Genomic DNA, 24,127 nt, shown 5'->3' with positions numbered 1-24,127 from the left:
ATATGATATTTTGATACATGCAAATAAAACCGCCGCATCTGTCAGACAGAGATTTGGAGGAGAAGCTGGATGTTATAATTGATCTAGACTGAGATTTGACACAGCTGGAGGCTTGAATGGTAATGCTGCACTGCGCCGATTTCACGGGCACGACCGGAGGAGCAAAGAGAGCAGGAGCCGTGCTGGGATATAAGCACATCAACCCTCAGAACGGGATCATTTGCCTCATCAGGCAGAAGCTCAACAGTGGGACCTCCTCGTAAACAGGCACATTTAGTTTAACCCCTACACCTCAGTGTGGTTTTCTAAAGCTATGGCTGCATCCGAAAGCTGAAAAAACGCAGCTTTTCTATCTTTAAAATAAATCTGGTGTTTCAAAATTCAAGACATTAATTCCACCTATTTAACTTATCTAATTTCACAGAAAATGACGTACTTAGGCGTTCAAAGCAAAGCCTTTGATACGAGATGATGAATTAAGGGCTAAATGGGATTCACTGGGGCTCTTTAAACATCAATAAAACTTGTATTTTTTAGAGGTCGACCGATTCATCGGTTTTGCCGATTAATCGGCACCGATTGTTGACTGGTGGAACTATCGTTATCGGCAAAAATATATACCGATAGTTTTTCCTGGTTGCGTCCATTGCTGGAGCAGCTGAGAAGCGCGCGCTGTCATTCATTACACAGTGTAAGAGCTGAGAAGGGTCTGCTGGCATGATGCAGTACAAGAGCGGCCTCTAGAGGTGTAATAAAAACTCGTGCCTCGTGTTGTTTATTTCGACACGTGATTCTGCGTGCTGCACTGAGAGCACATGCTGCGTGGAGAGCGCTGACATCAGACGCGCGTTTAAAGCACCGACAGCTCAAATGTATGTATACAGTACATTTTGTCATATCATTATAAAGTGATTAATTTGTTGACTAAATGCTGCATTAGTAGAGAAAGAACAGCACAACAGTATGTTTGTTTGCCTTCGAGGCTGAGAGGACGCTAACATTAGTAGTACCTCAAGCGGTTAAAACACTGACAAACATAAACGTAAGTCCGACCCGAATGTTTAATGTCACAATTGTTACCTCTATTTGCATTAGTTCATATCCAGCTGGTCACTTTTATGCATTAAATATGCAGAGAAGTTGCATATTTAAAGCTAGAGACGTAAGCAAACTGATATGTTCATACAGCCGACAGAAACATAAACGAATCAGAAAAGCATTCGATTTCGGTTATTTTTTTCTCTCTTCATCTTCACTTTAATACAAATTTTGTTACTTTTTTATGAATTAAGTTGGCTTGAAAAGAACAGTTAAATAGTTAAATTTTGAATGTAACTGGTTTCATTTGTTATTTAGAGTATTACTTTTTGTTTCAGTTTGAATGAATGTCTTTTATTGACTTAAATATTTATTCACATTTATATATTTATTTCATTTAGCATGTTTTCATGGTTCAATACAGTTTTTTTTATTTTTATAATAAAGTTCAGCACTGTTTTACTTGGAGTGTTATGTTTGTTTTTATCCAGTATCAATTTTAAAAACTATCGGTTCATTAATCGGTTATCGGCAAGTATGGCCCAACCTAGCTATCGTTATCGGTAAAATCCACTATCGGTCGACCTCTAGTATTTTTCCTATAATATGTTCATAAAATGTTTCTGCTTTGCAATTTCCCAAAATCCCATTACCCTCAGGATGCAAAGAACAAGACATCCTAGGGTACAGATATCCTGCTTTTTACAGGATCTCAGGAGGAGGCTATCCGGGAGGAGTAGGTGGCAAACCGACCAGACATTTTTCCACAGTAAGGTCTCGTAAAAAAAATCTCTCAGTGCTTTTAGAAACATTCCTCCCCCTGGCCATGGGAGCACAAGCGCAGAGACGTCAGGAGGTATCACACTCAACACAAATACTCTTAGAAAATCAGATCTTCAGGCCCAAATGCAAATAGCAGATATCTGAGAGATTTTAAGATTCTCAAAATGTATTGTGTCTTATTTGCCTGGATAAACACTGCAAAAACAGTCCATAACTTTAAAGACCCCAGGCGGAATCAATGGAAATTTCAGAAATAAAGACAGTTTGTGCACATCTGAGGAATATGAGAGGTCAACGCAGTCATTTCTGCTCCGGGATGTAAAACCCGAGGTTAACTGGTCACTACGCAACACTCTCTCTGAGAAAAGCACTTCAGCTCACCAGCTGTGGGAACGGCAGTGAGAAAGATTACATCACAATGATTTATGGCACATAAGGAAGAGCCAGAGAAACTATGGAACATGAGATCATTTGGAGGGCATCCAATAAGAGGTCTCAATGGGAACACAAGTCAATTGGTTTCCACCACAAGAGATGATGGATCAGCAGCGGGACAACAAATGAATGTGCTGAGAAAGTTAAGAGAACACATCTCAGGCTCACACATACTGTGTCACAACACACATTACTCTTTGCTTTTAAGGAAATGGCATCTGTAATTCTAAAATATCAGTTCATGTATTTGGACGGGTATCAAATTAATGAATCAAACTTTAATAGATGGAACAGGTCAAAAAAGTTGAAACAGGATTCCAGAGTTGTACCTTGAAATCAACATGACTTATTATTATATAGTCAATTAATCTATAATCTTATTTTTGTCTGCATTTAATATGCAAAGGATCACATGGATTTTCTGTTGTAGTGTAATTCTGGGTGTTACGCTGCTGCAGTTGTTCAATAAGAAAATGCTGTTTACAACTGATCTTGTAGCCTGATGCTTGTTCCATATGTCTTCAATTGCCTCTGAAAGCCTCTAGCCAAATCTTGAAATTCAGTTTCTGCCCTCCAAAAGCATGAATAGGGCCACACAGATTATCTGACTCATTTTGACTCAGTCCAAATATCTTTTTGGACTGTATTCTGCCAACTGACACTTCTCATTGAGCTCAATGATCTGCATGACGGGGAAAATGAAAGGAACAAATCGTTCTTGTTTCCTACTCTCCAAATTTGCATAGTTGTATAAAAAACTATTGATGCTCAAACATAAAATCTTAAAAAGGTAGTAGTTACCCTAAAAAGGAAAGATATGTCAACATTTACTCACCTACATGTTTTTTTTTAAGCTTTGGAATGTGAAAGACAATGGCATTTAAGGAAAATTAAAGCAGGGCTATGCAGTTTTCGGGAATTTTTTCGCTGTATTCTCGCTTTTTGCTCTCAGGTTTCTCTATAGAGCTCCCCCTACAGCTTCGGAATAGATATTTGACAACACTGTTGAAAAACTTGTTGGCGACTCTCAGATACCAGAGGCTAGTAGATCAACGAAATCAAAGCAGACGGGACATTCTTTAAAACGTCGTCTTCATTCGGGGTCGAACAGCGTGAGGGAGCGCAATAATGACAGAATTTTAGCAGATTTTTTTTTGCCGTAAAGCAATTAGTTACATCGCGAGACCTGATATCACGCGATACTTCCTCGCGTGGCCCAAAGTTGCAAATGTGTTTTTTCCGCTCACAGGTGATAGGGTCGAGACGACCACCATTCAACCCCAAAAAAGTATGACTCCGAAACTGTTCAGTTAAGGTAAAAAACCTGCATTGTTCACCTTTAATAGGGACCATAAATGTATCATAAAGGTAGTCCATACAACTCATGCTAAGTTAGTCAGAATTCACAGGGAAACTCCCAAATACGGCCTATAGCAGGATATTCGGTTACACTTTATTTTGATGATCCATTTTAGACATTCTACTAACTTTGAAACTACATGTCAACTAACTCTCATTGGAGAATTAGTAGACTGGTAGGTTAGGGTTAGGTGTTAGGGTTCGGGTTAGTAGACTCAGTTGCAACGTTACTTATAGTTAGTAGAATGTCTGTTGGGAGCTTTAAATAAAGTGTTAGCAGATATTAAGTAGACAGACTAATAATACTCTAATGAGAGTTAGTTGACATAGTTGCAAAGTTACTTATAGTTAGTAGAATGTCTAAAGTGGATCATTAAAAGAAAGTGTTACTGGATATTCTTCACAATGAGGTTGAGCAGGCAAGATGGCAGGATTTTCATTGCACTTTTAAATGCTGCAAATCACATTTCACAAGGTATTTTAAAAGACACTGAATATGTTCAATCTTCAAAGGCCAGGTAAGATATTCGGGCACTAAAGTACTAAAGGCTTATGGAACAGAAATGAAAAGGGTCTTTATCATTCCATCAACTTCAATTTATAAAATTGAGCTTTGATTAGTGTGGTGTGACAAAGATGAGTGAATAATAAGATATGAGTGAACCGTTTTATGCATGTACTTCTCAGTACTAGAATGTTTATTAAATAAATAAACTAAAATTATTTAAATACAATTTTGATGAATGTGTTTGATCATTAGGGTCATACAAGTATATGTACTAAATAATATGGAAGAAAACACTGTATAAAGAAAGAAATAAAGTATGAGAATAAAAATGTTGTAGGGGACGGCTGGATGGGACGAAAGGCCCAAAACCATATTTTAGGTTTAGGCCCATCACGTCTTGACATGCATTGAAAAAGAAAAGCAATATTTGAATGAAAAACAATTATTAAACTACTTTTCAGTTAAATAAAGAAAAGTTTTCACAGCTTAACAAGCAGACAATTATTCAAGATAATGATGGATGCATTTTTCCACAAAGAAATCAACCATTTAGCAAACAGCAAACAGAAATCGTTTACTTTCCCAAAAATGAATTACAACTCTGTTTATTTCCTCTTAATTTCTCCAAATGTTAGACAAACAATGAAGCCACTGAGTTCCATTTCTATTGTTCTATTTTAATGGAGCTTATTTGAGGCCTTTGCATTTCTGAGGGCACATCTCATATTCAACTCAAAGAGATGTTGGCTGGCAAGTCTATAGAAGCACAGCACACTAAAATATCCTTTTTCAGTTGATTTACACCATCTTAGATGCCACGGTCTCGCAGGACCCAAGAAAAACATTGCAACTTGCCAATCAAAAGATTATCACGAAAGCGCAAACAGCTGGAGACTTGCCTCAACTACAGGGTCTGATGTTTTCAGTCGTACCGTCTCAAGCAGGTGGTTGTAATTAAGTCAGTGCAATGTGGCCACTCGCTGGCAGAAGAACATGTGACTAATTATTGGGACACAAGCCCAGGTTTATTATTTCCTGAAGCTCCCTGTCTTTGACCTGCGTGAGGATTTAAGTTGCCAATCATAGCCCAAAATTCAGCACCGATTCAAAATAAGCACCTCGTAACCCTCAGTCTCGAACGATCCTGTTCTCTCCATCCTAAAAAACGCAAGCTGGCACATTCAATTTATGTTAAAATAATCAGTAAAATGCAAATGATGCTCACACAAAGCATTTACTACCTTTGAAGAGTGCTCAGTCTTTTCCTTCCGGCAGTTTTCAAATACGAGCAGAGATTAGGAAAGGGAGAGATTAGACTTCATGGTCTATTTCATCCATTCTCCAGCCTAATCAGTGTGGAATGATATCATTGCCCTAAATATTTCCTCAGCAGCTTGAATGTAGTAACGTGCAGTTTCCTCTTATTGACCACACAATGTGACAATACACCCCCTTCCTGTGATCACGTTATCTCATGATTAAAGGGGACAGTTTTCTTCATGGTCCTGCGTTGAACTGAAGCTGACTGACAACTGCTCTCTTGCAGGACGACGCCTGGGGCTTCACAACACGCCCCTGAAAGCCACAAGATGACTTTAACGTTAGTGACCCACCAAATCTGTTGAAAGCCACATATGAGTAAAGAAGCCTGTCTGAAAAATTTATAGCAGCTCATAAAAAAATCATGAGGAAAAGTACTGTAAAAAGTACAGAACATGTCAACTTAATCTGCTGTTAAACACCAGGCCTAAAGTGGCATCTGATGTGGCAGACTTGTCGGAGGAAGTTGTCAAATACATTATGAGGAGACTGGGGAAATGTTCTTGAGGATCGGCTATGTATTTTGTAACTGACATGAACACTGACATACAAATGTATGTTCTCAATTCAATTGTGGATTTGTCAGTTTAATTGAAAGCATTGTGGTTCTTTGTTCACAGGAATGTATTTTTACACACTACTAGCCATAAGTTTAGACACATTTTCAGCTGACAGGAGCGACAGTGACCGATGGCGACGGGATGTGGGCGTGTCCAGTGACGTGATTTAACTTTATGCAAATGAAGAGCGACTTTCGGGAGCGACAACCAATAGGAGTGAAGTCAGTGAGTGGAGCGCATGCACGCGAGTGTTGGCGGCAACATGAAGAAGTTCATTTTAGCGAAACCGGACCTCATCCAGCCGCAGCTCCTCATAATTTGCTGTTTTTAAATATGCTATATAAATAAACTAAACGAAAAATAAAAAAGAATGAGTTTGAGTGTCCGGTGATGTGTACATGTATATAAAATGCACTCAGCAGTCTGTTTAACATTTTTCTATTAGGCTTGTATTGTTAGCTGTTTTTTCCATCAACCTAATGTTTTGTGAAATTAGAGGAAAACATGAATACAAACATGAATAAATTCTAATGCAGAAACATTTTGGTTATGCAGAGGCATAATATTATGATGCGCAAATGCATAATGCATAAAAGTGCATAATGGTGATAAAATCTAGGGGAAAACAGCATATAACCCATTTATGTCTAAATGGTTCATACTGTAGCGCTCATCATCATGTGTGTATTGTAAGGACAGCATATCTCAGCATATTGAGGGGGGAAAACGTTTTTTTTTTTGTGTGTGTGATTTATTTTAGCACAAAAAAAATCTATTAAATCATCATCTCCAAGTAAAGCCACACTTTATGGAAACATTGTACCTGTACGCTTCTTTCAGCTTTAAAATACTTTAGGTATTAAGGTATTAAATTACAGGTCATTCGTACAATGTCAAGAATTCAAGATCCTAAATTAAAATTGTTACAGAGAGCAAAGAAACACACTGAGCAAATGGACTTGATCCAGCTGTGCTCATTCCACTCTGACGTGAGTGTGTGTTTGTGTGAATGCATGCTAATGTCCTTGTATGTGTGGGTGGTATTCAAAGACAAAACAACACGTTTCTTGATCATTTCAAAAGAGCACAAAACTGTAGTGAACATCTTCTAAACACCTCTGAACACAGAGAAAGACTAAAACCCACCAAGCGCTTTCCACCAAGGAATGTCTGTCTGTAGAGTAATGGCTTCTGAGTTTGCTATGTGCACTTGAATACACAGGAGCGACCGCAGAACTGTTACCAAAACCAAAAACCCAGAGGACGGGGAAAACAGAGGTGGGGAGTACAGGGGAAAAAATCTGGGGAATAAACTTCCACTGGAATGAGAGAGAAAGAGAGAGAGAGAAAAAGAGTGAGATCAGAAGCACACCAAATATGCCTGAGTCAGGAGTATTGAGGAGTTTAACTGTGTCAAAGGGAAATCAGGCCTTTGCTACACAGACAATGTGAGCCCGTACAGAGAGAAACAACTGTCTCTGTTTAAGCCACAAAAATGCCATAAAAAGAGCAACTCGAATCAACAGAGCCCTTTTACTCAATAGTTCAGGATACACACGGGTAACGTCTCGGGTTACGACTGTAACCCTTGTTCCCTGAGGAGGGAACGAGACACTGCGTCGTTGAAAACGACTCTTTGGGGACGCTCCCTAAGCGTACGCCTCTGAAGTATGAATGAAACTAATCCAATCCTGATTGGTGTTGCGTCGTGACGTAACATGTGACGGCATAACCGGATGCATAAAAGTGTCGCCGGCGCACACACACATTAGCCTCGCGATGAAGCAAGCCGCTCCCAGGCGTTAAGGGGCGTGGCAAGACGACGCAGTGTCTCGTTCCCTCCTCAGGGAACAAGGGTTACAGTCGTAACCCGAGACGTTCCCTTTCGTAGGGAACTCGCACTGCGTCGTTGAAAACGACTCTTTGGGGAACGAATACCCACTAGGCCACGCACCGAAAAAGCCTGTCCTGGAGTGAAGTTGATCTCAGGCACTTAAGCTAGGACGAGAGCACTCGTGCGCCAGACGCACTAAGGAGGTGAAGACAATAAAACCTGATGAAAGTGTGCAGGGTAGCCCAACCGGCTGCCTCACAGATCTCCTGGAGGGGCACTCCCGAACGGAGGGCCCTAGAGGACGCCATGCCTCTGTTAAAATGAGCCCTTACGGCCAAAGGTGAAGGCAAATTGCGCACCTTGTAGGCCTACTTATGGTTTGTTTGGATGCCGGGAGCCCCTTATTAGGTGACCCAAAACACACTAACAGTAGGTCCGACCTCCTCGAAGAAGAGGACCCCTCAAGGTAAATACTCGGAACCCTGACTGGCAGAGCAAAGGAACCTCTCTTCTTCTGCCGACACATGAGGTGGAGGATGAAATGCTCGCAGGACCATGGACCTAGCCATGTTAGAATGCACTTAAGGCACATAGCCGGGTCTCGGGTGCAGGATGGCCTTAACTCTGCCGGGGGCAAAACCCCAAGCAAGCTGGCGTTAGTGCCAGGGCTTGGAGATCTCCCACTCTCTTAATAATTTTAAGAAACAGCTAAGAGAAAGGCTATCTTGAACGTGAGGTCCTAGGCGAAGCCGACTGGAGGGATTCGAAGGGAGCCAGGGATAGCCCTTCGAGAACCACCACCAGGTCCCAGGAAGGACCTGACCTCCATGTACCATGGAGAAATAGTATGACCCGTTGGTGCCTCCCCAAAGGCCCATCACTCAGTGGTGCATGGACCGCCGAACTGGCAGCCACGTACACCTTAAGTGTGGACGGGGAGAGACCCGCAGAGAAACGATCTTGAAGAAACTCCAGAACTGAAGCCACTGGGCAGTTAACTGGATCTAACTCATGTTCTCTACTCCAAGTGGAAAAACCTACCACTTGAGGCCATATAATCTCATAGTAGACGGAGCCCTAGAGCTAAGTATGGTTTTGACCATCCCAGCTGATAGACCGGCATCTAGGTACTGGACCCCCTCAGGGGCCAGACCCACAATTTCCACAGCTCCGGGCGAGGGTGGAATATTGTGCCCTCCGCCTGAGACAACAGATCCCTCCTCAGAGGAATCTGCCACGGCGGAGCTATCAGAAGTGAAAATATGTCTGAAAACCATACTTGTGCCGGCCACAACGGGGCTATCAGAAGAAGACTGATGCCCTCCTGACGGACCCTCTCCAGGACTCCCGGGAGCAGAGCGATCGGGGGAAAAGCATACAGGCGAAGCCTCAGCCAAGCCTGTACCATGGCATCCAACCCCAGTGGGGCTGGATGAGTGAGGGAGAACCAAAGTGGACAGTGGGACGTCTCTCGAGACGCAAACAGATCCACTTCCATTGGTCCAACCTCTGCCATATCAACTTCACCACCTCTGGGTGAAGTCTCCATTCCCCAGGCCTCAGCCCCTGCCTCGACAGGATGTCTGCTCCCTGATTCTGAACCCTCGGGACATATATTGCTCTAATAGATAATAATTTCCCCTGGGACCATAGATTAATCTGATGCGCCAGTCTGGATAGAGGGCGCGATCTGAGTCCCCCTTGTCGGTTCAGATAAATTGATGTCTGGGAGGAAGCTCCTCGGAGCCCTGAACACAGCCAACATCTCTAGGCAAAATATATGCCAAACATGTTGATGGTTCTGCCACAGACCCCTGGCAAAGCGGTCATCCATGACCGCGCCCACGCCAGTGAAGGAGGCGCCTGTCGAAACGGTTTTCCGGCGACATGACGCTGCTAACACTGGCCCTTGGGACAGGAACCAAGGTTTCTTCCATATTAATTAGGGAAACGAAGGCATCAGCGCGTAACCCTGATTGTTCGGAACGGATTCCCCCTTGGAGAAATCCCCTTGGCTATCAGCCACCACTGAAGGAGCCTCATGTGTAGAAGGTCCAAAAGGTATTATGTTGGACACAGCTGCCATGAGGCCCAGCAGTCTTAGAAATTGCTTTACAGTGATGGCCTGGCCTAGCTTTATCCCGGATGCCATGGCCCAGATGGACTCGATACACGCGGAAGACATATGTGCCCACATTGTATCTGAGTTCCATACCACGCCCAGAAACGTAGTTTTCTGAGCTGGTACCAACACGCTTTTCTTCGTGTTGAGTCTCAACCCCAAGCTCGGAATACGGCCAAGGACGACATCTCGATGCCGAACTGCCATTGCTCGAGACTGAGCCAGAATGGGCCAGTCGTCGATTCAATTAAGTGTGAGGATGTCCTGAAGCCTCAGTAGGACCAGAGCTGCATCCATACACTTGGAGCTTTTGTGAGGGGAGAGTGCTAGGCCAAACGGAAGAACCCGAATTTGGTACGCTTCGCCCCCGAAAGCGAACCTCAGGAACCTCCTGTATATTGGAAGGATGGAGCAAGTATGCGTCTTTTAGACCTATCGTGATAAACCAGTCCTCGGACCTGATTTGATTCACGATGAGCATCTTGAACCTGAAGCTCCTCAGAGAACGATTTAAGTGACTCAGATCTAAAATCGGCAGGAACCCTCCATCCTTCTTTGGAACTACTGTATAAAGTACCGGCTGAGAAATCCGGACTCCCTGTCTGGAGGAGGAACCCATCATATGGCCTCTCTGACCAGTAAAGAGTATACTTTTTGTTCCATCACCCAATCCTGCTTATACGCAGGACCCATGCAGATATGTTGGGTAAGCGTTTGACACGCTTCAACAAAATCTATTACGGGAACCAGCCCCTTGAGGCTGGTTTCGGGTATTCTTTGAGCATTGTTCTCGACCCCCTGAAGCAGATGACCGGCAGGGATTAGTCGAGACCGATTTTGTAACCATAGTCAATGCCCTTTTTCAAGCTTTTTGGAGCGAACACAACAGTATGTGTTCGCTGGAAACTGATGTGGCCCGAAGCGTCTTGGACGGCGGGCAACCACATAGTTTTCCTGAGGGCTCCGCTGTGAGAACAACCTCAGTTGCTCTACAACGGGGGGGAGGGAAAGGGTCTAATTTTTATTTCAGGTAGAACCTGAACCTCTTGCCTGAAGGACGGCCCTCAGGTCATCCTTCTGATCAAAAGAGCGAGATAAATTTATCTGTTGCCAAACTCCAGAGGGAGGGGCTCTAGAGGAAGGAGTGGGGTTTATCCCATGACTTAGATAATTATACAAGTCAGGAAAAATAAATAAATCAATAAAAATGGTAAGCTCCGGCGCTGATGTTGTGATTGTTGCTGCAGGAAGTGTTCACTTATTTCCTTTCTTAGTTATTTATTAAGCGCTTCCTGTCTAACATGTGGCCAGTTAATTTTCATCTGGCCACAGCACGGATCACAACACGCTATAAGCCTCGATGTTGAAGATTTTTTATTTTAACATCGGGTGCTTGTCATGGGCAGAAGAAGCCGCATCGCGGGCTTAGAACCATTCGAATGAGAAAGTGCCGCAGCAGTCTCACTCTCATCAGCAAAATTCATATTTTATTATTTATTTTATTTACGAACCCCACGATCTGAGTCGCGGACCTGAACAACGGAGAACGTGAGCTGGCGAGTCTAATTCACGTTCATCCGCCTCGATGCTGAACACACCCACTCCCTCAGAAGCAGATAGTTCAAACATCAGGTTCTCATCACGGGCAGAAGAAGCCGCAGCGCGGGCTTCTGCACCATGAACGGGAGCCCCAGAACCTTTAAATAGGGAATGAGAAAGTGCCGCAGCAGTCTCATTCTCATCTGCAAGATCCTATCGCGAACCCCGCGATCTGATTCGCCGCGCGCGAGCTGTGTGAATTTAACTCACGCTCACCCGCCTTAATGCTGAACACATCCACTCCCTCAGAAGTGTATAGTTCAAACATCATGTTCTCATCACGGGCAGAAGAAGCCGCAGCGCGGGCTTCTGCACCATGAAAGGGAGCCACAGAACCTTCAAATAGGGAATGAGAAAGTGCCGCAGCAGTCTCATTCTCATTTGCAAGATCCCCGTGAACCCCGCGATCTGAGTCGACGCGCCGCTTTAACGGACGCGGGACCCGACCCGCGGGGAACGCGAGCTGGTGAATTTAACTCACGCTCATCCGGCCGCCTCGATGCTGAACACATCCACTCCCTCGGAAGCAGATAGTTCAAACATCGAGGTCTCGTCACGGGCAGAAGAAGCCGCAGCGCGGGCTTCTGCACCATGAACGAGAGCCTTAGAACCTTCAGATGAAGAATGAGAAAGTGCCGCAGCAGTCTCATCCTCGTCTGCAAGATCCCTTTGCGAACCCCGCGATCTGAGTCACCGCGCCGCCTCAACAGATGCGGGACCTGAACCACGGGGAACGCGAGCGCAGTACTGATAGGGAGTGTTTCACAGAGATCACAGACAGCCCCCTCGAGAGCTGCCCGTGCGTGTGTTACACTCCAAAACAATTCACACACAACTGATGCGTGTCCCCACTTGTAATATATTTTGGGCAGGGGTGCACACATCTAATGAATTGCTCACTCGCCATAATACAGTGATTGGATCAGACAGACAACACCAAATAAGACAGACAAAAACAGAGAGCGCTTGCTGAAGAGCGAAAGCTAATGTGTGTGTGCGCCGGCGACACTTTTATGCATCCGGTTATGCCGTCACATGTTACGTCACGACGCAACACCAATCAGGATTGGATTAGTTTCATTCATACTTCAGAGGCGTACGCTTAGGGAGCGTCCCCAAAGAGTCGTTTTCAACGACGCAGTGCGAGTTCCCTACGAAAGGGAACTGTGTGTGCCACTATTATAAACAGGCCATAGTTTTGAGAAATTGAACCAAAATTTTAATTATCACCAAAATTCAGTGTTATTATCATAGTAAATATGTTCATAATTTTAATGAAATTCTTTTAATGCTACAGTAAAAACTGGTAATCAGTTAACTGTACATTCCCTTACCTTATAGAGTGAAAAATATTACATTTAACAGAACCATACATGTAATTCTACTGTACCGTACTGTAAAAATTTGTTTATGTACTGTATATATATTTTATAGTGTTTTATTTTGACTGTTTTTATTTTAAAATTACTTTTTTTTAATTTTTTTTAATTTTTTTTATTTAATTAATAGCTTTTCATTAAACTTCCAAACCCCCTGCAGTTCCTTTATAAACCGGGAAACCCTTACATAATGCATGTTGCTGATAAAGAATAGAATATATTTTCTTTCTCTTTGTATTTTTATATAAAAATATAGTACAAGATTATCGTACTAAAATCAATGTGATAAACGAGTTAGATCAAAAGTAATCTAAAAGTAATCAAAAAGTAGTCAGATTACACTGTAAAAATATATTTTCATGATTTGTTATCACAACTTTTTATCTTTTTTCAAATCATCTTCGATAATGTGTGAAGATAACACTATTTAGAGTTTCTGTTTATTAAACCATTCGTCTTCATTGTATTCATTTTTAATTACAACAAACTCAAAATTTTAAGGCAACTTGCTTTTTTAAGTTAAACCAACATTTTTTTTTTACAGTGTACATTACTTTAAATGTGCAATGGATTACATTACAACTACAATTTTTGTCATGTCATTTGGAAGCAGTAACTGACTGCAATTTGCAAGTAATCTATCCAGCAGCACTGTAAATATTGCCTGTTCAATATATAGACCAAGGCACAAAAAAGGCATCCCATAATGGCCAATACGTTGTCACCCATTTTTTTACAGTGCGTTTGGCAATGGGCTGCCATTTTTTACAGTCAGTTTAACAGGATTTCTGTCATTACTCAATCCTCTCAAATACTCGAACCAAAAATGAAGCCCACTACCAACGTCTATGCTTTCACTACATTATACAGACTCTTCAAATAAAAGTAAGCCATCTTAATCTCTAAATTTAATAAGCAGCTTAAGGAGGTTTCGATTCCAAACTTCCCTATTCCTATTATTAATTTCCTGCTTATATCTGTAACTAAAAAAAATAAAAAAAATAAACAGACACCAGCAACATGGGCTCCTTCTATATAAGTCCTACATTTCAATAAGTGGAGAGTGGAGAAATCAAGGTTTATCATTTTACATCTCAAATCTCCATTTTATTGTCGATAAAGATTAAATAATGACTGAGACCCTCAGCTATCTGTAGGACCCAGCTTGTAATATGCATACTTTCACCTCATTATATCCCTGACACACCAATATTGAAGGAAATTTCCTGAATAATAGATAAGAATTAGTTCTCCTTATGCCAAGCACAAACAAGCAGTCTGTTTCCTCCTGATAAAGAGGTTCTGCTATTTTCCAGGGTCACTGGACATCCCATGTCTTGAATGAACTTTAGAGCCCTCAGCTGCATCCTTTAAAGTTTCTCAAAGCCGTCTACAGGACAAATTCATGAGGAAACGATCTATGCATTCATAATTGTTCTTGTTCAAAGTTCTGCGGGTCATACTTGACAAGCCTCTCATTTTTTGAAGTGTCTATGAGCAAAGAACACATATTCTTCATGGTAATAATTAATCTACACAGCTCCTTTGCAAATTTCATATGTCTCAGAGGCAACAAGGCCCCAAAACCCATTACTGGGTGAATCGCCCCATGTCACACGCATTAGATGAGAGTCCTCCAGCAAATGGTGGGGAAAAGCAATTTTCTTTTCAAGGCAATAGATACTCCATCTCATTCCAGATCCTCTGCAGACTACAAACTGCCAGCTCGTGTAGCTCTGATGCCTGAAACTTGGAAGAAAGTGATGACTTGACCTCCTTTTCTCCCAGGGCCTTAGCTCTGCTGTCAATAAGGGCATTTCACTGGAGGCTGGATAAGAGCTCAGGGTGGAATGAATCACCTGCGCCGATTAGAGATCTAGCAACTGCGGTTGAGATCAAACCAGCCCTGACGACCAGTTCATTTGCCGCCATGTCAACTGATATTAATATAACAGCCTGGAGACGAGCCTCTTGCTCTCAACCGGGACTTCCCACCACGAAGAACCAAATATTCATTTCCAGTATAGCTTAATGCTTTAGTGACTGAACGATTCTGTGTCTGCTCAAGCAGAACAAAACAGTCTCCCTCTTCCATATCTGCATCAGTCAACCACTTTAGCTCACTCACTACACCATTTTTTTTTTATTGGAGTATGTTTTACAAGAAAATACTTTTTCAGTCTTTCTACTTCAAAATTTCACATTTAATTAAATGTGCAACTTGCCATTACTATGTAATTGTTTGTGAAATGTACAAGCAATTTCTGTGTGAAAATGGTTTTCAAAGTAAAAACTACACCAGATTTTTTTCAGTGTAAGTTAGTTTGATACACATTCAAATAATCAATAAAAAAGGTTAATTTTCATGACTATAAAATGCATTTTCATTGGATTAATTACCCCAAATACCACAAAAGTGACTATTAATAATTTATCCAAAAATGTATCCAAAAATTCAACTTAAAAGAGGCCTAGAAATGATAGATTGACAGATCAATGTGACAACCTAATTTGCACACTATTTAAATACTCTTTTTTTACATAGCCTACAGGTGAAAGTCTAAAAATGTGAATATAAAAAATTCAACTTAAAAGGTGAAACTAATATATTATATAGACTCATTACATGCAAAATGAGATATTTCACACCTTTATTTGTTATAATTTTGATGATTATGGCTTACACCTATGAAAACCTTTTCACAATTTGGGGTTTTCATAAGCTGTATGCCATAATCATCTAAATTATAACAAATAAAGGCTTGAAATATCTCATTTTGCATGTAATTAGTCTATATAATATATTAGTTTCACCTTTTAAGTTGAATTTTTTATATTCACATTTTTAGACTTTCACCTGTAGGCTATGTAAAAAAAGAGTATTTAAATAGTGTGCAAATTAGGTTGTCACATTGATCTGTCAATCTATCATTTCTAGGCCTCTAATGTCCACATTTTAAAGGTTTTTCTCAACTGCCTCACAATAGCTCAGAGGAATGTAAAGGTTAAGGCTCTAGTCTTACCTCTGAGCCCGTGTTGAGTTGAGTGTGTGTGAGTGAAGTCTGAGTTCTGACATCAGCATTTAGCTAAACTACAAAGCCACAACTAAGGCCGGCATTAATGGATCCCTCAGAGCCAATATCTTCACGCACAAGTGCTTGACTAATTGAAAACTGGTCTGAGTCTGCTTTGAGGAACAAGTGCAGCAAACGTTTATGTCAGACTACAAAAATAGGGTCCAGAAATAGGTGGACAAATTCGCAGAAACCTTAATGGATATAAAGTTACAGTGCACATGAAGTTAGACAGTTGGAATGTAAGATTTAAGGCCTGTGTACTTGCAAATCTTTCAATAGCCACTTGAGAATATATGGCAGGGCTTTGTTTGAAAGAATATCCTCTATCTGTAAGAGATCATGAATTTCTGTTTCAAGAACAAGAATGTATTCAAAAGATTTTCAAGTTCTTCTCAATGACTCGTGATTAGATGAGATTTGATTGGATGCAGGGCATATCAACATATTTGATGTAGTTTGACAGGCTGTGAATTAAGTCATGTCTTCTTTTTTTTAAGAGCTGGAAAAAAAAATCTTCTGAAGGTACAGCAGAAATGAACATTGTTGGTTAAAGTGTTTTTTTTACTGCTGGAAAATGGCCAAAGATAACACTCATACATCTTTTAGTTTAAAGGAAACTCCCCATAATTCATGTCTAACACAAGCATTGTTTCAAAACAGGGAGTTTTGTTAAAAGGAATGTCAATGGTTAAAGAGGTAGTTCAGTTTTGGGCTTCAAAATCTATGGTACCATTCACTCCCATAAAGCTTGGAAGAGCTTGAACTCAGATTGTGTTAGATAGATAGATAGATAGATAGATAGATAGATAGATAGATAGATAGATAGATAGATAGATACACTGTTAATTATTTGACTGTAAATTTACAATAAATTGCAGGTTACCAGTTGCATGACTTTCACAGTAAAATATTGTAATATTTTTACAGTAAATAATTGTGAAATGGCCGCTGCATACTGTGACTTCACAGTATTTATGCTGTCTTATTACTGTGATTTAGCAGTAAGCTGCTGTAGAATTACTGTATTTAACTGTAAAATTACAGTTAGTCTCTCTTATTACTGTTATTTAGCAGTAGGCTGCTGTATAATTACTGTATTTACCTGTGAATGTCTATATTACTGTGATTTAGCAAAAATTATGGACCAAACAACAAAACTGATAAAAACAGTGGTTTAACTTTTATTTTGTAGAAGAAAAATACTATTTAATAACAGGAATAAACACTAGGTAACATTAATGTGTGTGCGTGCATGCATGCATATGTTTAATATGTGATAATGGTACTTGAAAAATACAATTTAATAACAGGAATGAACACTGGGTAACAGGAATGTGTGTCAATATGTGTGTGCATGCGTCTACTATGTGATAATGGTACTTCACAACGTAGGAGGTGAAAAGAGAATTAGGGAAGAAAAAGACAAAGGTGGGAAAAGAGTGTTGCATGCGTCTCGCTCCTTCCCTTGCAGCTGGCATCTGCATAGTATGGGTTCTGTCCAGCATCTACAAAAGATAAGAAAGACAAAAAGTTTAAGATACTAATATTGTAAAACTAATCCTAAAATGTCTACAATTTTCAATTGTAAGTCATTTCAATTGTAAAACTGTAACTCATAAATCATGTGAATAGTACTATATCAATTAATATTAAATCAACAAACTCTACTCAAGGACTCTACTCACTCCTGTTACTTTTACTCAGTCCTGTTATTTTTCATGAGTAACAGGACTGAAAGTAACATGATTGTGGTTAAATGGTTAGTTCATCCAAAAATTAAGATTCTGTCAGTAATTACTCGCCCTCATGTTGTTCAACCCCGTAAGACTTTCGTTCATCTTCGGAACACAAGTGAAGATATTTTTGATTAAATCTCAGAGCTGTCTCACTCCTCCATAGGCTTATGTGTAATTGAAAGTTAGTTAGTAAAGTTGGTAAAAACATCGTTAAAATAGTCCAAGTGACAACAGTGGCTCAACCTTAAAGGCCATCTTGCAGGTTTTTTTTTTTTTCAAAATTAATATATAACCTTGTATGAAAATACCATATGAAAAGTAAATGCAGGATTTAAAATCGTTTTGCAAGACATAAGGGCACAAATTTAGTAGAAAACGTGACCGTTTCCTTGACCGTATTGAAAAACCGTTTTTTTTCACCATCGCGTCATATTACGTCACATGAGGTAGTCGTTTGCCGCCGGGCTCTGCGTTGTGCGTTCGCTCAGTGCAGAGTAGGTTGGTATTCAGTTGGAGCGGTCATGATTCAGTGTGTTTTCGGTGGTTATTGTATTTCAATTAATCATCGTCGTGGTCAGAGGTGTAGTGGTAAAAAAAGAGGTGGGTAAACTATAAATTCTGGTGAACCACGACGTGGTCACCCGGTAAGGTGGGCCACTGCCTACCGGTGTGTGTGTATCCTGATGACATCGCTATAGGCTATCATTTGATGGTACTACCAAGGGTATCTGGTTGTTCCCTCATCATAGGTCACACAATCACTATTCAATTCATACATTAATCTAAATTCTTGTTAAAAAGACTCAAGAAGGAATAATATGGTTGAAATCTATAAAGTTGACTAAATTACAAAACAGAGAGAACAAAAATATTTTTAACCCGTAATTACAAAACAAAAACGGTTGTTGTATTTTTAAAAGGCAAAATTTTAATTTGAACTGTAGGCTAGGCTACACCAAATGCTGCGCAAAAAAATTAATATTGACGAATTTTTGTTTATTAGGCTACTTGTTGCCCCTTAATTAAACATTTAAAATATTCACAAATTAATATAGATTTTGTTGTTGTTGATTTATTTTTCTGAGACAAAATTAGAACCTGGAAATGATATTATTCCCGCAGTAGGCTACTGAATGAGAAGAGCCATATGTCTCTGGAACCACAGCCTACAGAAAGGTGATTTATAGGTGATTTAATAATAAATGTGTCTGAAAAAATAACGAGGCATTTTAATTGTTCATTAATAAACTATTGTTTTCTAAATCAGTGTCGGTTAAAAACATATCTCCATCTCCGCTGTTAAGCGGGTGCGCTTTTAGAGAGAAATGCACCTTTCATACGCATTACATAATCAGAAGGTATTAGCTTTCGATTCGAATTTGTTCGTTTTGAAGTGGACATTTCAAGCTTTAGCCTACATATAGTTTCAGTTCTCGCGCTCCAGTTCACGGAGATCATGAAAGCGCGCCTGATTGTTTTATTTTATTTGACAAAAGCACAACGCTTTCTTGTTATTCCGAGTTTACACAAATAAAAGTAGTTGCGAATAATGTAGGCTATTATTATTTTCTGTATGACCAGAAATGATAGAGTATTTTAAATTGTTTCACTGTTGATTAGTGTTCGCGCCCGCGCGCGCGTCCGTGCCATGCAGTGCGCGCTCACACTCCGCTCCACTCTCGGATACGCGTCAAAATCTTGTGTTTATTTAATCTCGGCGACATGGAGTTATATGATGACGGCGATATGTGCACACTGTCCCGGCTCCTTCATCGGGTCGCCCGGTCCGCCGTCAGATTGTGTTTCGGCCGCGGGCGGGAAACATGACGGTCACGGATCCGTCAGAGATCACTTATTGTACTTCTGTTTTACAAAATGCATAGGCTACATGTAGCCTACCTGTCTTAATGTGCCTTGTCTTAATTTAATTAACATATCCTACATAAACTTGTAATGTAGCCTAATGCATTTATGTGTTTGTTATTAGTCTGCAGCCGACACTTATTATAGCCTAAATATAATATATTAAGTTCATTTCCAATCTGTACTCCGAATTTTAATGTTTGTGTTGGCTGTTTCTACATATAAAGTTTTTATAGGCTACAGTAAGACAGTTGTGATTGTGATTATTTTTGTATTCATTGTCACCAAATGGGGCCATTCAAAGCCTTTATAAAGTCCTTCTTCCTCTGGAAACTGTCTCCTAATGGCTGACATACACAACACATGCAGGTAAGGGTCTAAATAATAGCTTTACTTTTGCCTGATACATGATAATAATCTGTACAATATTGTGATCTGAGCATAGTGTTATACATATCGTCGGCTAACGTGAATAAATCTATAAGCTAGTAACACTGTTCTCTCATCGAGACCCCTGCCCTGTTCTCCTCACACCACAGCTCATGTGTCTCCTCTGACCGTTGTTTTGTGTAATCCTGACCTGTTTACTCTCTTGGCTTCATATTAGGCACATAATTATATGGCTGAGGTCCATCATACGAGTAAACATTTAGGCTAGAATTTCCTCAGCGTCCGATCTGTCATTGCGATCCATTGCTTTCCTATTGTTTACTTTGACCGCTCTGCCTCATGTTACGTCACTTCCGGTTTGGCGGTTTTCAAACGCGGAAGGAACATTTTCTCACAAAAACGACTCCAGAAGCCTAAATAGCGTTTTATAAGTATATGTTCATATTTAAATATAGTTCCTACATTATTTTTCTATACATTGGCTCACTGGGTACTCTAACCTGCAACATAGCCTTTAAGCTTATCAAGCAACAAGAACACTTTTGTGCGCAAAAACAACAACTTTATTAATTTTCTTCTGTGTGGGCCTCTGAGTGAGTGAGTTCATGTAGTGTAACAGCGCAGCACTAAAGTTTTTTCTTTTTTTTGCGCACATTAAGCATTCTCGTCCCTTTAATAGCTTCAATAAACATCTAACTGCATAACTACATCTAGCTTAACACAGAGACAGTATTTCGTTAGTCCGCTCTGAAGTTTAGATTGCTTACATTAGATTGACATCCGTTTTAAGTCAAGAGCTCCCTGATCAGTGTGCAGACTTGCTGGTTTATGTGTCCTCTCTGCCTCTGCCATCTCTGGGTTGATGCCCAAGAAGCACCTATAAACAAAAAGACAGAAGAAAGCTGTTAGTTTTATTCAAGTGGGATGAAAAAGGTGTCAGTCCCAGTCACCACCTTTAGTGGGTCACTGCATTTACAGTACAAAGCTAAACTAAAGTTAGCTCAGTTTTAACAAGGTGACATTAAGTTACTGTGATTCAGTTAAACAGCAAACATTTAAATAACAGCAACTGAAAAACATTTTTCCATCACAAACACACAGTCAAAAATAGTCTGGCAACAAAGTAGAGGTGTGTGATTTACCCAGGTCAAGCATTATGCACACAACAACGTGCACGTACTGTTTGCAGAGGATGGAGTAAGAGCATGTTGGCCTGTCCATCTCCCTATGTCTGTTTCTGCTTGTAACTGAACGTAAAGTTACTCTTCCTCCTAGAATTAGTTAACGTTATTAACGTTACCCGTTCAGACAAAATGGCCTCCTAATATCTCCAGATGTCGACCTGTTTTTAATGTAGAATAGCACAACTAACGAAGCTCCACTAATTCAGTGATAAACATTTAATTTACTATATCTTTTTCACAATAAAATCATCCAGTTGTTTTGCAACACACTTCGTTTTTCTGTTGACGAGACAGACAAATGGCTGCTCCGTTTCACACACAAAGCAGGGGAGAAAATGATGAAGTTCAGCTAACGTTACTAATTTGAGATGAATTTATGACATTTGAACTGTATTTGAGCATTTATTTGCCCAAATTGACAACACTATAGTTGATAATAACTGTCATACCCACATATAAGGCCACAGCTTACCTTATAACGTTAACTTTATTTCCCGGTGGTCACCATAGAAAAATGCTGTGGGAAAAGAGAACGCTGTTAGAGAAACTAAGAAAAGCATTAAGCAAAAGTAAAAATTTCGACGATGTAACTTTAGCTAACGTGTCTCACAGTTAACGTTACTAACTTAATACGGTACAATTAACGTTAACACTACAACCAACGTCTGTTCATTCAAATTTGCGCGCTCAAACCTAGACGCGAGTCTGCTTCGGCTAGTTACAAAAACATGACAACAGCACCTACAACAAACGCTAATTTGGTTCATACTTTTAAATAACATGCACTATCATATAAAAAAACAGCCACCAAAATGACAAAGTTTGATATTTTAAACACTTACCGGCCGCTGAATCCATCGAGTGAGAGCACGGAGGAGATGAGAGCTCAGACAGATGACGCAGTTGCAGCGCGAAAATGACGAAATTCACAGTAGTTTATTGTAATAGTCCCGCCTTGCATTAATTTCACAATAAAAGTCTAAATACAGTATTATATTGTGAAATATCACAGTTAAAGCCTGTGAATTGGTAATACTGCAATTTATTGTGAAATATTACAGTTATATGTTGTGAAATCCTGGAAATATTTTACAGTGTAGATAGATAGATAGATAGATAGATAGATAGATAGAATCATTCACAAACTGATGACACGAACATGTTATCTCTAACACAAACTGAAGACATAAGATAAGACAAGATGCTCGGTTTGATTGATTTAGACTGGCACTGAACTCATGCCCGTCGGCAGGACTGCTGACCTCCATCTGGGGGATACACTACAGTTATGACGGGACCTCCTGGACAACACACGCTGCCTGCTGTCACACCCCGTGGGAAAACCGCCAGCCTGATGCCTCCTCATCCCACCCAGACTTTCCCCGAGCTTTACTCAACTGATTAGATTTAACAGAAACCGCCGCGCCGTCGTCGGTGAAATACGAGCGAGCAACGCGAGGAAACTATTAGTTTGTGGGTAAGAGAAGCGCAATGTGGAATACATAAACTAATATTTTCTTTATAAATTCTGAGTGTTTTCTGCCTTCAAGCCTCTCAAAACAGTAGTTAGGCTACACTAAAATTAACATTTACATCGCGCGCAAAGAGTGAACCCTCACATCTAACTGTCAAATCAAAACATACATTTGAGTGTTTATCTGTTTGGTTCTGCCCTGCTTAAGAGATAACCATATATGGCACAGAATGAAACATAAATATTTTCTAGTTGATTTGAATTAAATAAATCTCTAAAGAGAGCTTCGTATCTCAATGACTAGTTAGCCATTACAAGTTTGCATTCATGTAAACACCAGCGGAGTTCAGTTTACCGAGAATCTCACCTCAAAATCCCGAACAACACGCGTCCTTCTTCGCTGTCCTGAGCTCTCCAGAGATGAAACGAGGTCAAATATGATGGTTGTAAGTCTGCGTGAATGAATGCCGACTGAAAAACTGGTGGACCTGTAGATCTGCTCCGAATCCAGGAAGAAAACAACGAGCTTCAAGCGTCAACTAATAAATTCCAGAGACCCCCAAACTGCTGCTGCCCTAATCTCGCGTCCCTCTCGCGCGCCGGAGCCTGTATACAGTTCAGCCTGGAGGGAGGGACACTCTCTCTCTACTACAACTTCAACGCCCAGTTTACTTATTTCCCTCTATTAGCGTTCTGTTGCTGTTAATCAATAGATATGCTATTAGAAAATTATATATTGCGTTGTTGGTACATTTAAGGATTCTCTCTAACTCCTCCCAGAACACCAATTTAGCGCTTTGCTCTTTCTACTCGTGGGCGGAGATTTAATGGTCAAATTGTTTTCACTTCCCTGGCCCCCCTCAACACCACCACAGATGGCGAGTCAGATAAGAAAAGTATCATGATCCCTTTGTCTGCATGCCCTCAAAGGTCGTGACACTGACATTCCCTGTGGCATACATGATATCCCACCGCAATTCACATCTAGACCACAACCTCTGTCATAACAGAACCCCCTCTAAAGCACACATGCCACGATGGAAGGCGCTATATATATAAACATATATATATATAGTGTGTGTGTGTGTGTGTGTGTGTGTGTGTGTGTGTGTGTGTGTGTGTGTGTGTGTGTGTGGTGTGTTCAGGGCATGTTCCAACTTGCCCCACTATTGGGTCATGTTGTCACATGGTCAGCATTTACCTGGATTTTTTTTTCCGGGCCAATAATGGTTGAAATGTTCAATGCTTTTTTTGTAGATGCAACTTTGAGGAATGTCGGTTTCCATTGCACAAAAGGTTCTTTATATTGAAAAAAGGTTCTTTAGATTATTAACGTTCTTCACTCTAAGAAAAAAACTATTTTAAAGTCGCGAAGAAACTGACACAATTTCTTCAAAGATGGTGCCTCTTAAAGTCTGTGTTGTTTAACTATTGGTCCTGTGACATGTGACAGTCAGTCTCTGAGA

At 40.4% G+C, this 24,127-nt stretch overlaps 1 protein-coding gene across 1 annotated transcript in view; it reads right to left on the bottom strand.

Moving 5' to 3' along the window:
- The window catches only part of tspan18b (tetraspanin 18b), a 50,612-nt gene extending 27,001 nt beyond the window's left edge, over positions 1-23,611 (bottom strand). Inside the window, exon 1 of the mRNA XM_079620242.1 lies at positions 23,029-23,611. The gene's annotated coding sequence lies outside the window, so the exon portion shown is untranslated. The remainder of the gene's footprint in view (positions 1-23,028) is intronic.
- Positions 23,612-24,127: the final 516 nt, after the last annotated feature.

The sequence above is a fragment of the Phoxinus phoxinus genome (assembly GCF_949152265.1).
Source record: "Phoxinus phoxinus genome assembly, chromosome: 8".
In the NCBI taxonomy this organism is placed as follows: domain Eukaryota; kingdom Metazoa; phylum Chordata; class Actinopteri; order Cypriniformes; family Leuciscidae; genus Phoxinus; species Phoxinus phoxinus.
The sequence above is the reverse complement of the archived record's forward strand: the minus strand, read 5'-3'. Positions and strand labels throughout refer to the sequence as shown.